Source organism: Diadema setosum, chromosome 22 (assembly GCF_964275005.1).
Source record: "Diadema setosum chromosome 22, eeDiaSeto1, whole genome shotgun sequence".
NCBI lineage: Eukaryota > Metazoa > Echinodermata > Echinoidea > Diadematoida > Diadematidae > Diadema > Diadema setosum.
Genome location: NC_092706.1, coordinates 27760877 through 27778342, shown reverse-complemented (window position 1 = coordinate 27778342; position 17466 = coordinate 27760877).

Below are 17466 nucleotides of genomic sequence, written 5' to 3'. Positions count from 1 at the left end.
TCTAGTTCCCGTCCGCCTCTATAGCATGTACATCTATTACTACGCTGCGCAAATTGGATTCAAATTTCTTGCAAACCAGTACTGAGAGCATTACTGAAGCCACCGCAAAGACAGCATTTGTTGCCATTAGCCGCTTAAAAAAATGAAATGGTAAATCCAACACTTAGATTGTTTCATAAAACACTAAATATGATGGATTTTACCATTTCATCTTAATAGCTTAATGATGATGGAATGTTATATCCAACATTTTGAGTAACTAAACCTTTCCAAAAGGCCTATTGGGAAGTGACAACATTTAAGGTGTTTGTTTACCATTTAAATTTTTTAAAATTCATTCATCCAGGGTGTTTAAAGTAAGACCTACAAGGATATTTTAAATTTATTTATTCATAGATATGTTTTCTATAAAAGCAGGTTTTCTCTTTGAGAGCCATAACGGCCTCCTTTGCGAATTAACCCTGCGTCAAATACAAAGATTACTATATATATATATATATATATATATATATATATATATATATATATATATAATACAGAGAGAGAGAGAGAGAATATAATAATCAGGCTAGAGCATTTCACAAAATGTCATCTTTGTTAATAAAAAAAAAAAACACATTCCTTCAAGATGTGAATGACATTCGTTAAAGTGATGCCACTACCCGTCTTTTCTGAAAGAGGTATTATGTGTGTCAAGTATTTAGAAGAGCGAAACGATGTTGACCTTTTAATGATATTTCATCTTTTCATTTTTTTCATATTTATCTTTATACTGTTTTCCATACATTATACCTGACAAATAGTTGCAGTCTTCTCATCGGACGATAGGGGCACCAAACATGTTGATGCAACCTAGAATTTGAGTCTCTATCTCACTTGTAGCTTCCACAATCTTGTGGGATTCGTTTATAGGTTTTGCACTATGTGTGCTTATTAGAATCATTGGTTTGCAGGTGTGTGTGTGTGTGTGTGTGTGTGTGTGTTCTGCGTTGTGATAAATAGTATTTGAGATTAAATTGAGATTCTGACTGTTTTATTTTTGTTTTAAGTTTTTAATTAGGCGGTTTTCAGAAAAGGTACATAAAGGGAAATGTATACAGTGTATTCATGTAGATTCTTTGTTATTTCTAGAGAGAAACAGACATTGGAATGTGCCCGTTTGCCTGAGCAAACTATTATGTCCCCGTCTTCCGGACATTTTGCGAAAATGTATGTGTGTTAAAAACAAATCGGATTTCGTTTCTTTGGTCAAAAAAGAAGCATAATGTAAAGCTGAATTATTTTGTGCAATGTTTGAGTAAAATGCATTTTGTCTTTGTATGATATTTTGTTTCTGTTTTTGTTAATGTGACGCCTGATGCGGTACTTCTAACGCACAGAGCTGACCAGCTTTGTACGTCTTATACGACGCTTCATAGTCATAGCTTTTGAAGGAGTATCTCCTCGTGTTGAGCTAATGCGAGAGCATGAGTTTTACCCGGGTGGTTGATGTGCAGAAAAAAAGTGTATTGTCCTTGCTTTATCATATCTGTTATAAACGTAGTGAAGTTTTCATTTTTGCGTCTTCACTTGCACGTTGAATCGTTATTGCTTCTCTATCGGATATGATTTTAGCAGGGCTGTCAGCCTGTGAAGAAAAATATTTTGAAACAAACAACATGGTTTATATAAACATAATAATTATACTTTACGCAGCGACGTCTTGCACCATTCCTCTCACAAAAAAATATCAACAATAATTCTAAAATAATGTGTATTATCAGTTACATATGATGGTGATTCTCTTTGGTTTTTATGCACATTTTTATCTGTCCAAAACATCTTCGATTTCCTCATCCTCATCCTCATCCTCCACGGAAGTCGATGACCACGGTTCCTTCTGGCAAATGTCTTCCGAAATCGATTCGCATACTTCCTGGTCGCCCAAATTACGTAAGAAATCGCCTTCAATCGATAATGACAACAGGCCTAGACGTGTTGCCACAAAACGGGAACCTCGCATCGCGTCCAGACCTAACGATTTCGTTGTTCATCATTTTTTTTTTCAGATGTGCTGCCACCTATCGGTGAACCATCGTGCCGTGTCTTCTCGCTGGATAATAAGTCAAAGTTGTAGAGTCATTAAATACAACGGCACCCTCTGCGCCATTAGATGGACATGCAACAAGATGTGAAAGAGGACTCCGAAATGCATTTTTGTGTTTGTTACTTTTTTTTTCTGAGTGATCAACGGTTCTGATATTCGATAGATCACTCTTTTCCACCGATTTATCAAAATTTATTCTATGTTACCATTGGAAAGTCTCCATTAGTTTCAGGTTACATAATTATCCGTACGTGGATCATTGTGTATTTTGTATTTTACTCATGTGTGTAACGACAATAATGACTTATGACAGTATAAATGGGTAAAAGTTATTTTGCATTATGAAATATATTTATCCTGAAGGATGGAAATAATGTATCATGGAATCATCATTGCATTGAACCAAGGCCGAGGGCCTCCCAATCGGGGGCGGATCCAGAAATTCCGTATAAAGGAAAGGCGCATTCACAAAATTGAAGGGAGGTGGGGTATGCCCCCATTCTTTCTTTTTATTTTTTTTTTTGTTTTAAGAAAATTAAAGATTGGCTCGCTCCCGGTGCGCCCCCCTCTGGAACCCGACACTACCGATGAATATTGCAACCAAATTTTGGCCGGTGAAAACCATCCAATTATCGGCAGCGACTGTGAGCCTTGATGTCCATGTCTTATACATACGAACTGATAGAAGGATGCGTTGTTTGTTAAACGGTGACGTTTTCCATTCGTCATTATTTGTTTGGTGATCTCTTGTAAATAATAACAATAATAATTTGTAATAAGTTGGAGATGTGGGGAAAGTTAGAGTACAAATTCTTTATAATGTACTTGACTATGAATGTTACTATTTTGATCCTGAGATTTGCGAAATCCCCTAAATGAACACTGAACTACTCCAGAACGGAAAGTGGAAATCCCTCAGATTTCATTGGTCATTTTATTGCGAAACACTTGCGAAAATCTAAATATTCTTGCACCATGCATAAATCAGGACGAAATTGTCTCTTGTGTATTATAATTAAGCGGTAGGTCACGTGTTAAGAGTATTTTGGTTCAAGCGACTTGTTCGCTTTGATGTCGACTCTACCGACTGTAACTTACAGTGCCAGGGCCGTACACAATTAAGATTCTAACTGACGTAAACAAAATGGCTGCAAGTCATCACAATTTCATAATCTACACTCTTTGGCCCGAATTCACGAAGGTGGTACAAATGAAACCATGGTTTAAACCATGGACAAAATCTATGGAGCGCCAAGTGTCGCATGGAATATTTCGTTACGAAATCAGTCATTTCGTCAATGAAATGATTATTTTGTAACGAAATGACAACGCTTGGTAACTAAATGAACACTTCGTCCACGAAATGATAATTTCGTTAACGAAACGGTCATTTTGTCGACGAAATGACCAATTTCGTAACGAAATATACCGTGCGACACTTGGCACTCCACAGTTTTTGTCCATGGTTTAAACCATGGTTTCATTTGTACCACCTTCGTGAATTCGGGCCATATAGTCTCAAAAAAGGTCATATTGACATTGATTTCAAACCACAATGGCAAGCTCCACAAACAGAAAAGTGATTAAGACATTATCATCACACAATATTTATCAATATCCAAATTACACGTACACGTAAATATTCAAAGAAACAATCGCCAGCGTACGGTCCAGCATTGGCAATGTTTCCATAATTACTGCAGTTATAGGGCACAAAGTTAAATTAATGTGTTCATAGTCAAGTAAAGATCAAGTACATAGGTAGGCGAGTCAAGAAGTGAATATTGAAATGCAAATTTAGGAGCAGATGATAACATGGAAAAGAATAAAATTATGGCCAGTGTAAACCATCCAGTTATCGGCAGCGACTATGAGCCCTGATGTCCATGTCTTATACATACGAACTGATGGACGGATGCGTTGTTTGTTAAACGGTGACGTTTTCCATTCGTCATTATTTGTTTGGTGATGTCTTGTAAATAATAATAATAATAATAATAATAATAATAATAATAATAATAATAATAATAATAATAATAATAATAAGTTAGAGATGTGGGGAAAGTTAGAGTTCATAATGTACTTGACTATGAGTGTATTTCGATCCTGAGATTAGCGAAATCCCCTAAATGAATAATAGACTATTCCAGAACGGAAAGTGGAAATCCCTGAGATTTCATTGGCCAGTTTATTGCGTACACTTTCGAAACTCTAAATATTCTTGCACCATGCATAAATCAGGAGGAAATTGTCTCTTATGTATTATAATTAAGCGGTAGGTCACGTGTTGAGAGGCATTTGGCGCAAGCGTCTTGTTCGCTTTGATATCGACTCTACCGACTGTAACTTACAGTGCCAGGGCCGTACATAGTTAAGATTCCAATTGTCGTAAACAAAATGGCTGCAAGTCATCACAATTTCATAATCTACACTCATATAGTCTCAAAAAAGGTCATATTGACATTGATTTCAAACCACAATGGCAAGCTCCACAAACAGAAAAGTGATTAAGACATTATCATCACACAATATTTATCAATATCCAAATTACACGTACACGTAAATATTCAAAGAAAGAGTCGCCAGCGTACGGTCCAGCATTGGCAATGTTTCCATAATTACTGCAGTTATAAGGCACAAAGTCAAATTAATGTGTTCATAGTCAAGTAAAGATCAAGTACATAGGTAGGCGAGTCAAGAAGTGAATATTGAAATGCAAATTTAGGAGCAGATGATAACATGGAAAAGAATAAAATTTTGGCCAGTGTAAACCATCCAGTTATCGGCAGCGACTATGAGCCCTGATGTCCGTGTCCGATACATACGAACTGATGGACAGATGCGTTGTTTGTTAAACGGTGACGTCTTCCATTCGTCATTATTTGTTTGGTGATCTCTTGTAAGTGACAATGATAATGATAATTATAAGTTAGAGATGTGAGAAAAGTTAGAATTCAAATTCTTTATAATGTCCTGACTATGAATGTATTTTGATCCTGCGATTTGCGAAATCCCCGAAATGAATAATGGACTATTCCTGAACGGAAAGTGGAAATCCCTGAGAGTTCATTGGCCAGTTTATTGCGTACACTTGCGAAAATCTAAATATTCTTGCTTCCATGCATAAATCAGGAGGAAATTGTCTCTTATGTATTATAATTAAGCGGTAGGTCACGTGTTGAGACCATTTGGCGCAAGCGTCTTGTTCGCTTTGATATCGACTCTACCGACTGTAACTTACAGTGCCAGGGCCGTACATAGTTAAGATTCCAATTGACGTAAACAAAATGACTGCTAGTCATCACAAGTTTATAATCTTCACTTGTAGTCTCAAGAAAAGGTCATATGTGACCGTGCATCACAAAACGAACAAAAAGTCGCACCACTTGATTTTATGTGAGGACTAAAAAAAGGTGAAATTGCTTTAATGAGTCAATCTTGAGTTCTCATATTTTCTGAAAGAGATATCCTTCTTCTTCAATATTCTTTAGTTTGCGATCATAGCAGGAATGGAAAAGTGTGTTTCCAGCAGTTTTTCAGCAACCCATTTTTGGGGGGAGAGTAGAATGATCAGGTATGCCTCAGAGGCCCTTTTTTATTTCTTGGAATCCTTTACATACTCATCACTTTCAAGTCCAATAACTTTTGAAAGGATAATGCTACTGCTTTGAAAGTTGATCATGGACAGAATGTGTTAATTGAGCATGCTTAATTTCGACTTCATCTGATGATCCCTTGATTGTTGTTGCTCCAGTGGGTAGCATTATGTGTTATAACTCATAATTCTTTGGGTGATCGATCATTTCTGTATGCTGGTCCATTCCTATGGAATAGACTCCCACAAAGCATTTTGTAATCTGTCCTCTCTAAGTGAGTTTAAGAGCTCAATTAAAACCTGGTTATTTAGACAAGCTTTTTCGTAAACAATTCCTTTATTCCTTTTCTCATACCTCTTTTTCACTGGTATTTTTCTTTCTGCCATGAACATCTATTCACGATGGATACCGGCGCATTACATGTGTTCATATTATTATTATTATTTTGTCCCTTTCATCAAACAGCTAGCACGGCTTGGTAAAGATTAAGCGCTTGAATAGACCCTGTACTTCAGAACCTCTTTTCTCAAGTCATACTTTTCCAGAGTGCGCGTTTTCTATCTAGTGCTTACATAGGTTAGGGGAGTCCATATGAATTGAGTGTTATACATCATTTTAAAGCTTAGAGTCTGCTCTTTCAGAATCTGTATGCCCTTAACTAAAAATCCATGTCTGGCGACTTTTTATTCGTTTTGTGGTGCAGGGTCAACATACATTGATTTCAAACATGTCAAACCACAATGGCAAGCTTCACAAGCAGAAAAGTGGTTAAGACATTATCATCACACAATATTTATCAATATCCAAATTACACGTATCCATGTAAATATTCAAAGAAAGAGTCACCAGCGTACGGCCCAGCATTGGCAATGTTTCCATAATTACTGCAGTTACAGGGCACAAAGTCATATTAATGTGTTCACATTCAAGTACCTAACGATAGGCGAGTCAAGAAGTGAATATTCAAATGAACATTTACAAGCAAATGATAACATGGAAGAGAATAAGCTTCTAGCAGGTTTCGAGATATCTTGAGGTTCTACCATGATTTCTTGATGTGCGTAATTTCACTATATCTGTTAACTCAAGACACGAAACGATTCAAATTGTCACTATTCATATGCAGGTGGACAGCCAAATATTCAACTGGAGCTAAAGGAGTAGCTCCAAAAATTTGCCTCTGGATTCAGTTAATACAGAAATAGTTGAAAACAGCCCTTGAAGAAATGAAGAAAACTACTACATCCCGCATCTCCAGAAGTTAGTTCTCTGGGCTTTTTGATGTCAGGACATGTCTTGCATTTTTTAAATCTATCAAAAATTTCTTGTATAGTTTGCATGGCATAATCATCCTCAACACGTATGGCTCTTATGGTTTGTCATAACAACTCTCTTCTCTAGCTTTTAGATTTAAAGCATATTATACATTTCCTGATTCACTTGCCAATCGTGAGTTTTCTCCTAATAAACTATCACGTTGAGATCACGTTTAAATCACGATGCCATAATGTTCATTTTATTTTATTTCCCACAGCTTATGATTTCATATTACTTTCAATATTTCTTACCTATACAGGCACACGATTTATAGTCAAGGCGCTAATTCCTGTAAGAGGCTTAATTAAGGAGTTCGTTCAACCCACCCCGCAGAAAAGGTTTGACCAGACAAGGTGGTAGATGGGACCTCTATGAACATCCCCAGGTAGTATGTGGTTCCAAATTGTGGTGTCAATAGAATTTTACTGGCCACTTTTCATCAGGATTTGTTGGAATAAACGTCAAAGAGTCTGCGCACGCCAAGACTATTACACGCACCACTAGCACTGCTACAGGCGCCAGTGCCAGTGCTGCGTGTAGTAGTCTTTTTTTTTTCTCTTTTTATATTTTTATGCAACCATAAAACAAACAAAACACACAATATAAACAATGTACAAATGTCCAGCCTATAGCATTAAAAAGGGTTCAGTAAACAAGTCACATTAAACTATCTGCCATAATGGAATAACACAAGAAGATGGATGTCTATAAGATAATATGAAAATAGAGGATCAGCCATTACAAAAGCATGGACCACTTCCTCAAATGACATTGTAATTTACCTTTCTTTTGTGCTATAGCATATTCAGTTTTCTGTTTATACTTTACTAAAGCCATAAATGCATCAAAATTCAAAGTTGAACCTTGAAATCTACATCTATATATATAAAACTTAAGACAAAGAAATAAAAAAAAATTATACATGTACAAAATTCTACGTCATTATTTACACCAAACATCATATTAAAAGGCAAAAAGGTATATACCTTTTTGGTCTTCTCCTCTATGAAATCAAATAATTTTTTTTTCCATAAAGGTATTGTTTTAGGACAGTGTACAAATAGATAAAAAGCAGTTTCCTGTTCTTGACTACATAACATACAGTTTGGGTGTTCTATTTTTTTTAAATCTTAAATAAGAATGCATTTAAACCAATAACATCATGAAAAACCTTAAAATAAAAGGAAAAAAGTTGTGTTTCAACAGTACATTTATAGTTATTCATATGAATAAAATCCCACTGAACTGTTTCATCATTAATGGAGAAGAGGTCTTTCCATTTACCTATTCTTTTCTCACATGAGGAGTCACAATGTACATTTCTTATTACCGGATAAGCATGTTTAGAAATTTTCTTTTTTTTCACCAGCTCTGACACTATTTTATCAAACATATCTTCATCGGTATCCAAGGAAGAATCAAACCATGAAAGATAAATACCATTCATTAAAGAATTATATTTTCTCCTATCCTTAATTGCAATATCAAATTCCAGAACTAGCTCTTCAAAGGTTTTGACACGACCCCCTATGTGCAAATCATTAATAAAATGAATTCCTTTCTCAAACCAGTCAGGGTAATAGAAAAAAAGGGTCTATGTTTCAAACTAACTTTCTTATTCCACCATATATAGTCCTGTAAATGAAAATTTGAAAGGCCAAGGTCTTTCAAAATACCTTCTCTATAAATGTGCCATACTTTTAAGGTTTCAACTAATTGAGAATTCTTAAGCTTGTTCAAAACCTGCGTGTAGTAGTCTTAGCGCGCATATACTTTTTCTTCGATAAACAAGGGTTTTGCCTGCAAACTAACTTTTCACGCCAAGCTGGGTTCGGTGTAGTGTAGTTTCTAGCCGTTTTTATTTCGTCTTTATTTCAAGAGTTCAAGCAAGCCGAGTGAGAGCGCATACCCGGTGATTGTGACGACCGAATCGCAATCACTGGGTGTGTGCTCTCACTCCACTTAGCGCAATGTATACAGCGGGCTTCTGTATAATACACAAGCTGCAACTCAGAGAAATAAAGACGAAAAAACGGCTAGAAATTAAGACTAGGGTCGGTAAACGCTTGTCGCTATTTGGGGCACTGAAAACGACAAACTCACACAGTTTTTGCATTTATTTCATGAAGAATTCATCAAAACTGCATAAAACTATGTATGTATATGCTGCTAGAGATGTCATCCATACAGTGGGATTCATTGTAAGTTATAGTATTGTGCATGGTTACCATGGTAACCGGATGCCTAAAGGTGACTGGTACACTAACCCTCAAAATGCCTCCTGCGGCTGCAAACATTGTTTTTTTTTTATCTTATAGATGCAATAAAAAAAAACACACACAATTTTTTATTGATTTTCGTTAAAAAAGGTTTTCCCTGTTGCCATGGCAACCAGTGTTATCCAATCAAAATTTAGTTGTCAATAACTCGAAAACTAAAGCCCATAATTTCAAAAAGCTCAATAAGCATGTCCTTCCTTCTGCATAAAGTGTACGACATCAGGTATATGTGAGGAATATTTTGAAGCATTCTCAAGTTACAGCAAAATTTGTAAGCAAAGGCATAATAAACGGCCATTGAAAGAAAGATATCATTTTCGAATAGTAAAATGCATGAAAAAGTTGCATCCGTCGCACTTTCAACACAAATTTGACTTCAAAGCATAGGCAAATGTATATAGTTTTTAATAATGTATGGACACAAATTTCCCTTAAAGGTATTAGCCCACATTTGTAAACCTGCAGCAATTGGTCTCATAGTTAGCATGGAGTTTGGGTATGATTGCAGTAACACCTGTGCAAAATTTCGTTCCAATTAGTCCATTACTTTCATAAAAATAAATGAAAATGCACCGTAATCCGTATGCATGCGTATAACGCTCGCTAGCTCCGGTCCACGTACGTGTTACATGTACAATGTACGTAGCTATAGCCCGCGCTCGTAATTCGATTTTGGGTCGGGTTGACCCGGTTTGAAAATTGATTTTAAAACGATGATTTTCTCTCTTTTATCGAATGGTATAGACAAAGAGCGACAGGTGAGGTATGTTACTGTTATAACTTGTACTTGAAGTCATATTGGACCTGTTTTATGCAGTTTTGATTTTCGTGGGTTTGCAAATGTGGGCTAGTACCTTTAAGAATAAGATGAATACAGAAAGCAAAGCCAATACAGTATTCTATAGTAGCTCTTTCGAGTATTTACAGAGCGATGGTCATTCAAAACAATCCTGGAAAAGAGCAGAGGAAAGCAATTGATTGCTTATGTTCTTAAAGGAAGTTTATTCAAGAATACCGATAAATTCCTTGCTAAAGAAGGAACATACACGTGCGCTGGATTATCCATCAAAGAATTAAGCGTACTTTTGTGTTCGTTAACTATTAAAAAAAAAAAGATATATATATATATATATATATATATATATATGTAATTATATAGAATAAAATGAAATATCATGATATGTAAATTTTATTCAAAACGTGCAGTAATGAATTAATGCTGAGGAGAGAATGAGGGAAAAATCTTGGGCGTCTTTTCAATTTTTATCCAGACTAATTTTACAGTGTAGAGCTCATCTACAATGAGTGATGTGCACGAAAGGCAAAAGAAACAAACCTGTCTAAATTCCAGATATTTTTGGGACTTACCAATCACCTGTAGGCATCCGGTTACCATGGTAACCATGCACAATATTATACCTTACAATGTATCCCACTGTATTGCTGACATCTCTAGCAACATGCACATATGTGACCGTGCACCTCAAAACGAACATAAAGTCGAACACACTGATTTTGCGTGAGGACGAAAAATAAGTGAAATGGGTCAACCTAGCCGAACTTGAATTTTTCATATTTTCTGAAAGAGCGGGTCTTCTTTTACATTATGCTAAAATTTGGTATCACAAAACGGGCAAGAAAGTATGTTTTTTTAGCAGTTTATCTCGAACATTTTTGGTAGAATAGTGTGATTAGGTGTGTCTTTAGAATACCTTTTTCATTTCTGAAAAACCTTGTCCACACTCTTCACTGTCAACTCTAATAACTTTTGAAAGGATGGTGTTACTGCCTTGAAAGTTGGCATTAATCATGGACATAATGTGTTAACGAGGCATGCTTAATTTCAGTTTAATCTAATAATCCCTTCATTGTTATTACTCTCGTGGTTTACTTCCTGTTTTTGTCCCATTCATCGCACTGCCAGCACGGTTAAGTAAAGATTAAGCGCTTGAATAGCCACTGCACTTCAGAGCCTCTTTTCTCAGTTTCCACTTTTCCTGAGTTTGTGCTTTCTTTCCAATATTTAGATAGGTTAGGAGAGTCCATTTGATTTGAGTTATACATCAATCTAAAGCTTAAAGTCGGCTCTTTCAGAATATGGTTTTGACTAAAAATTCATGTCTGGCGACTTTTTGTTTGTTTTGAGGTGCATGGTCACATATATATTTTTAAGGCGTTTCGATGAATCCTTCGTGAAATAAATGCAAAAACTGTGATAATTTTGTCATTTTCAGTGCCCCAATAGCGACAAGCGTTACCGACCCTAGTCTTAATTTCTAGCTGTTTTTATTTCGCCTTTATTTCTCTGAGTTACAGCTTGTGTATTGTGCAGAAGCCCGCTGTATTGCGCTAAGCCGAGTGAGGGTGCATGCTCAATGATTGCCACAAAAAACGGTTAGGGCGTCACAATCGCTGGGTATGCACTCTCACTTGGCTTGCTTCAACTCGGAGAAATAAAGACGAAATAAAAACGTCTGGAAACTACACTACACCGACCCCAGCTTAGCGTGAAAAGTTAGTTTGCAGGCAAAAACCGATGTTTGTCGCGGAAAAAGTCTTTGTACGCTAAGACTATAACACGCACCACTGGCATTGGCGCCTGTAGCAGTGCTAGTGGTACGTGTAGTAGTCTTAGTGTGCGCAGACGCTTCCTCGAAGAATATGGTCATGTCGCAATTAAAATGGCCTGTAAAATTTCATTGATACCACAATTTGATATCACATACTACCTAGGGGTGTTCCAGAGGGTCCAACCGACCACCCCATGCAATCAAACCTTTTCTGCGGGGTGGGTTGAACGAAGTCATTTTTTCTGGGTCGCTGCGCCTGGACTATTATGGTTATTTCTTCATTAGTCCCCTGCCATTTCCTCCTGCGACAGTCGCTCCCATGAAATATCTACACTCTGTTGACAAAACCAAACATATATTCTACTTACAAACATGACCCTAATCCTAGGTCCTTTTAGAAAATAAGATCAGAGCAATCGTCGCATGTTCAATTGTCGTGACATCTTCTTCATGCTCCCCATGTTTGTATACAGACAAAGAAAACCTAGTGTCGAACGTTTCAACTTTTACAGCTTACTAGTAGATCGTATATCTTTTCAAATCACTTCCAATTATCGTCAAAATATATGAAGAGTTTGTTCGCAAAAACCGATAAGTCCATATTTGCCAAATGGAGATATTTTTGCGATTAAAGGTCAAGAAAAATAGAGAGAATAATAAAAACATTTTTGCTTCTTGTGACCATAACTTCAAAAATGTACCTTTATATGTAGTGACCAATGTCATTTAAAAGGTATTATTATGTACTTAATGACAGAGACCGTACTTCAAAATCATCAAAAATGGACTGATTGGTTTTTGCGAACAAACTCTTCATATGTATGTATGTATTATATATATATGTATATATATATATATATATATATATATATATATATATATATATATATATATGTGTGTGTGTGTGTGTGTGTGTGTGTGTGTGTGTGTGTGTGTGTGTGTGTGTAAACGAGATATGAGCAACGAAGGAGAAAACGATGCGTAGCTTTGATATCAATATTCATCAATTTGGGAAAAGTGCAATAGTTGAAAAGTTGTTCCCGTCGGGAATCGAACCCGGGTCTTTGGCTTAGAACTCCAATGCCTTAAACCGCTTGGCCACGGAGACGTAATAGCGGTTCAGGCAGACCCAAGCTCGATTATCCGACAGACCAACCTTTCAACCCTCATGCGCATGTTCCTTTTTGGGGCAGCGTGCCTTAGCTGGATCTTCTAATGAGACTGAGGTACCAGTGAATTGATTTGGATATTTCTGTGTGTCTGTGTGTGTGTTTTAAAGAAATCACCGCAACAAACAGATTTTTGGCTTCTCCTGAATCAATTTTGCATAAGTGAGATATGAGAAAAGAAGGAGCAAACGGTGCGTAGCTTTGACATCATTGTTCCTTTCAATGTTCCTCCTTTTTCGGAAAAGTGTAAGAGTTGAAAAGAGTGTTTATATAACATTGTATATATATATATATATATATATATATATATATATATATATATATATATATATATATATATATATATATAATTGAAGGGGTCGGTGCAATATAGTGCTAACCCACACAATGTTCATTTTGAGATAATCGCTGTTGAATGTTTGGAAAGTCCATACATTGCACATTGATAAAACATGAATGTATGCATTTTTACCATCTTATTGGTTGAATCCAAATATGATATTTTCATGGAAGTTAGAGTAAAGGATAAGGATTATGAAAATGCATGTAACTCAATTTTGACAGAAGTGTGGGTTAGCACTATATTGCACAGACCCCTTCAATTGTGACCCAGTATCACAAAACCAACAAAAAGTCGCCAGATATGGATTTTTAGTTAAGGGCAGAAGTTGAAAGAGCAGATTCTAAGCTGTAAAATGATTTATAACTCAATTCAAATGGACTCTCCTAACCTATCTAAATATTGGAAATTTAAGAACACACTCTGGAAAGGTGTGAACTGAGCAAAGAGGCTCTGAATTATTAGGGTCTTTTCAAGAGCTTAATCTTTCCAAACCGTACTGGCTGTGCGATGAATGGGACAAAAAAACAAACAAACAAACACACAGAATGTAAACCACCACAGCAATAACAATTAAGGGATTATCAGATTAAGCTGAAATTGAGCATGGTCAATTAACACATTCTGCCCATAATTAATGTCAACGTTCAAGGCGGTAGCACTATCTATTTGAATGTTATTACAGTTGAAAGTGAAGGGTGTGCAAAGGATTTTAAAGAAATGAAAAAAAAAGGACCTCTAAAGACGTACCAAATCGCACTACTCTACAAACAAGGGATTGTAGAAAAACTGCTGAAAACACACTTCCCAATTCGTTTAACGACTTTAAACTTCAGAAAAATGTAGACGAAGAATAGCTCTTTCAAAAAGTATGAAAAACTCAAGATTGACTTTGTTGACCTGTTTTACCTTTTTGAGGTTCTCACCCACGATCAAGGGCTGCGATTTTTGTTCGTTTTGTGATGCCAGGTCACACACACACGCACACACACACACACACACACACACACACATATATATATATATATATATATATATATATATATATATATATATATATATAATTCCTGTCTAAAAAAACAACATACACTATAAGCACTATAGCAGTCGGACTGTATATACACACCATCTCCTTCGTTTTCGGCCGGTATGCCCTGAAGCATTGCCAGGCAGTGTAAAACAGTTAACGTCACGATTCATGCGCAGGAATAGGGAATTCTGTCCCTATAAATACTTGATTTTTGGTACTAACATTCGTCACAGTTATGTAGATCACCCGAAAGTACAATGTACGTTTGGAAAATAATATCAATACAGTATCACTGACAATAATAAATGAAAGGTGAAATCAGAATTACTTCCAATCTATTGTAATGGATTGATCTGCATGAACTTAAACAAGTTAAAAGGAAAACCCGTGATAAACTTTGATAAACTGCAGTAATCATAATGGGCTCAGCACGGCAGTTACATTCGGTAGGCCAACGCCAATAGCGACAAAACACAATACGCGTAGGTGATACGCTTAAAGCGTATCACCTAATGATCATAAACATCCTATTAATATTCTCATTATGACATGTAGAAGACTACCTCTCTGCTGGTGATGTATTCTAAGTGTATGTAAGTCTCAAATCGTCGCGCTTTCGCTCTCCAGTCAAAAGTACGTACCTGGCATTTATAGTTATGTTAATTTACAATGGTGACACATCAGAGAAATTTGAGAGAGAAAGGACTCACTGAATTCGCACTGCTGTTACAGTAACTTCCTGGTTATTAAGCGAATAGATGTGCCTATGAAAAATATAATACACACACGTATGAAGTAAAGCTATAATCTCTGTGAAGACAAAACCAAGGAATGATTAATGACCTCTACAGAAATTGCACGTGCGAAACTTTCGACTGCTTGTGCCCTATGACCAGTTGTAATAAGATTGAAGCATCGGTACCGGTGCAAAGGAAAAAAAAAACAACAACAACTATAGCTACATCATCACGAGCGCAAAGCAGTATATGTAAATGGGTATTTTCCACGTTATTGTAATTAGTGCATGCTCTACCACGCACTATGCTAGATTATAGAAAAACGACAATGCTAAGTTATCCTCTTGTTCTATTGATGCATCAGACTGGTATTGTTGATTAAAGACCATAGACCCCCTAAATTTCTCACTTATAATGTAAGCAGTGCGCGTAGTTGTTCAAATGTAGAAGTCTGAAAATCATCCAGACCACCAGACAGGCGTCTGAACACATCCCTTTGTTGCACAGGAATTTTCCATAAATTCAGGAATCACATGTCCATTTAAAATTTGAAAATATCCATTTCCGTTCATGTTGCTTGCAAAGAAGAAGGGCCCTAGGTATGCCTCACCTGTCTGTACATTCCAAATAAAGGGAGAATTGAAAAGGATTTATGCTGGTCTTACTAACTGAAACTTGGTCTCAAATCCAATTTAACCCATTGTCCAAAAAGAATGATTACTCAGCCATCCATAACCGTATAAGAATTGATAAGACAACATTGCAAAAGAGGAGATATGTGGTTTTAAGATGTTGCTACTCACTTTGGTGTAACATTAACACAATCTTCACAATTTTGAAATTAACTCTTGTTGCGTTTTTTTTATACGCACTGTATATATATATATATATATATATATATATATATATATTCATATATTTATTTATTCATATATTATCATATCATACATTATTCTTCTCTAAGGAACGGACCAATCCAAATAAAAAGACAAAAAATGAATGTCTCACCAATTGATGGATTGAAGAAAAAAAAATCAGTCTATGACATTTCACGTAACGTCGTTAATGTTGATGAAGAGATTCTTATAATGGTTTTTCCGGTCAATTTCATACTTTTGTCATTCAAGTTCCTATTCCGAGCATTTAATTTCACGCATTCCGGAATCGCAGCAGTGAACCAGAAATCAAATTCAAAAACCGGTCATTGTAATTCATTATCAGAGCATTCAAATTCACTGTCGGAGCACTCGAAATCACTATCGGAACCAGCTATTGCAGCTGAATATAGGCTATCAAACCATCTTCTTTTACGGAAAATAAAACAAGCAAAATGGGGCTATAGGCTAGGTATAGGCCTACAGAAGAGATAATAGGAAAGGTTGGTTGACACTTTAGAAAAAAAAATCGACTACATTGAAACTGATAATATGGAATTAATATACGTCTAGTTTGTTGTTTATTGCTATCTGATTGGTTTACCTTTGCTGAACTATGTGAGATCACTGTGTGTCAAATTGATGCAATGTCATTATGTGGTTAGTGTTGGGGCGTTGACAGTATGCAGTATCATTAAGAAATATGATTACTAGTAGATAGTCGTTGTGTTCTTTGGATGCACTACTAATTGGACCTTACAATTTGAAATTTATTGAGATGGAAAACAGAAATTACATGAACAGAGAATAATGCAGAGCCTTCACACAATCATAATTACACAATATACAAGCCTTCATTGGTTGCGTATGCCCTCTCTCCTTTAGTGAAAAAAAAAAATCTATTTTATTTTCCTCGTTAAATTGCTTGCACGAAGTAGGAACTTGATCGCCTGAAAATGAAATTGAACGCTGAACGCTCGTAGGGACTTTCACATGATTATCGCATATATCTGAATGTACGAGTAGTAAATGCATTGCTCGCATTTTGAAATTGAAGGCCCAGGATTTGAATTTTAACTTGAATAATAAATCTTTGAAATTGAATGACAAATGTGCGAAAATGGATGGGAAAAGCTATAGTTATCTAGGTTTTACCATCAATTTTCGCACTTTTGTCATTCAATATCAAAGATTTATTATTCCATTTCGTCCCGAGAAGCACGTGGAACGCAAATCCTAGCTTCAATTTCGTCATTTGTCATTGTAATTCGTTTTCCGTCAAACATTTTCGAAGACGTAGCAAAAATCGTCAATTGTCATTCAAATTCATCCCTCCCGCTGACGGATCGCAGAATGTGAGAATCAAATTCGTTTTTGTTCACACAATTTCATAAATTTTTCATTCAAATTAGTCAGATGTTGTCGATTCATTATTTTGCTGGTGAACCAACTTCAGGCCAACATATT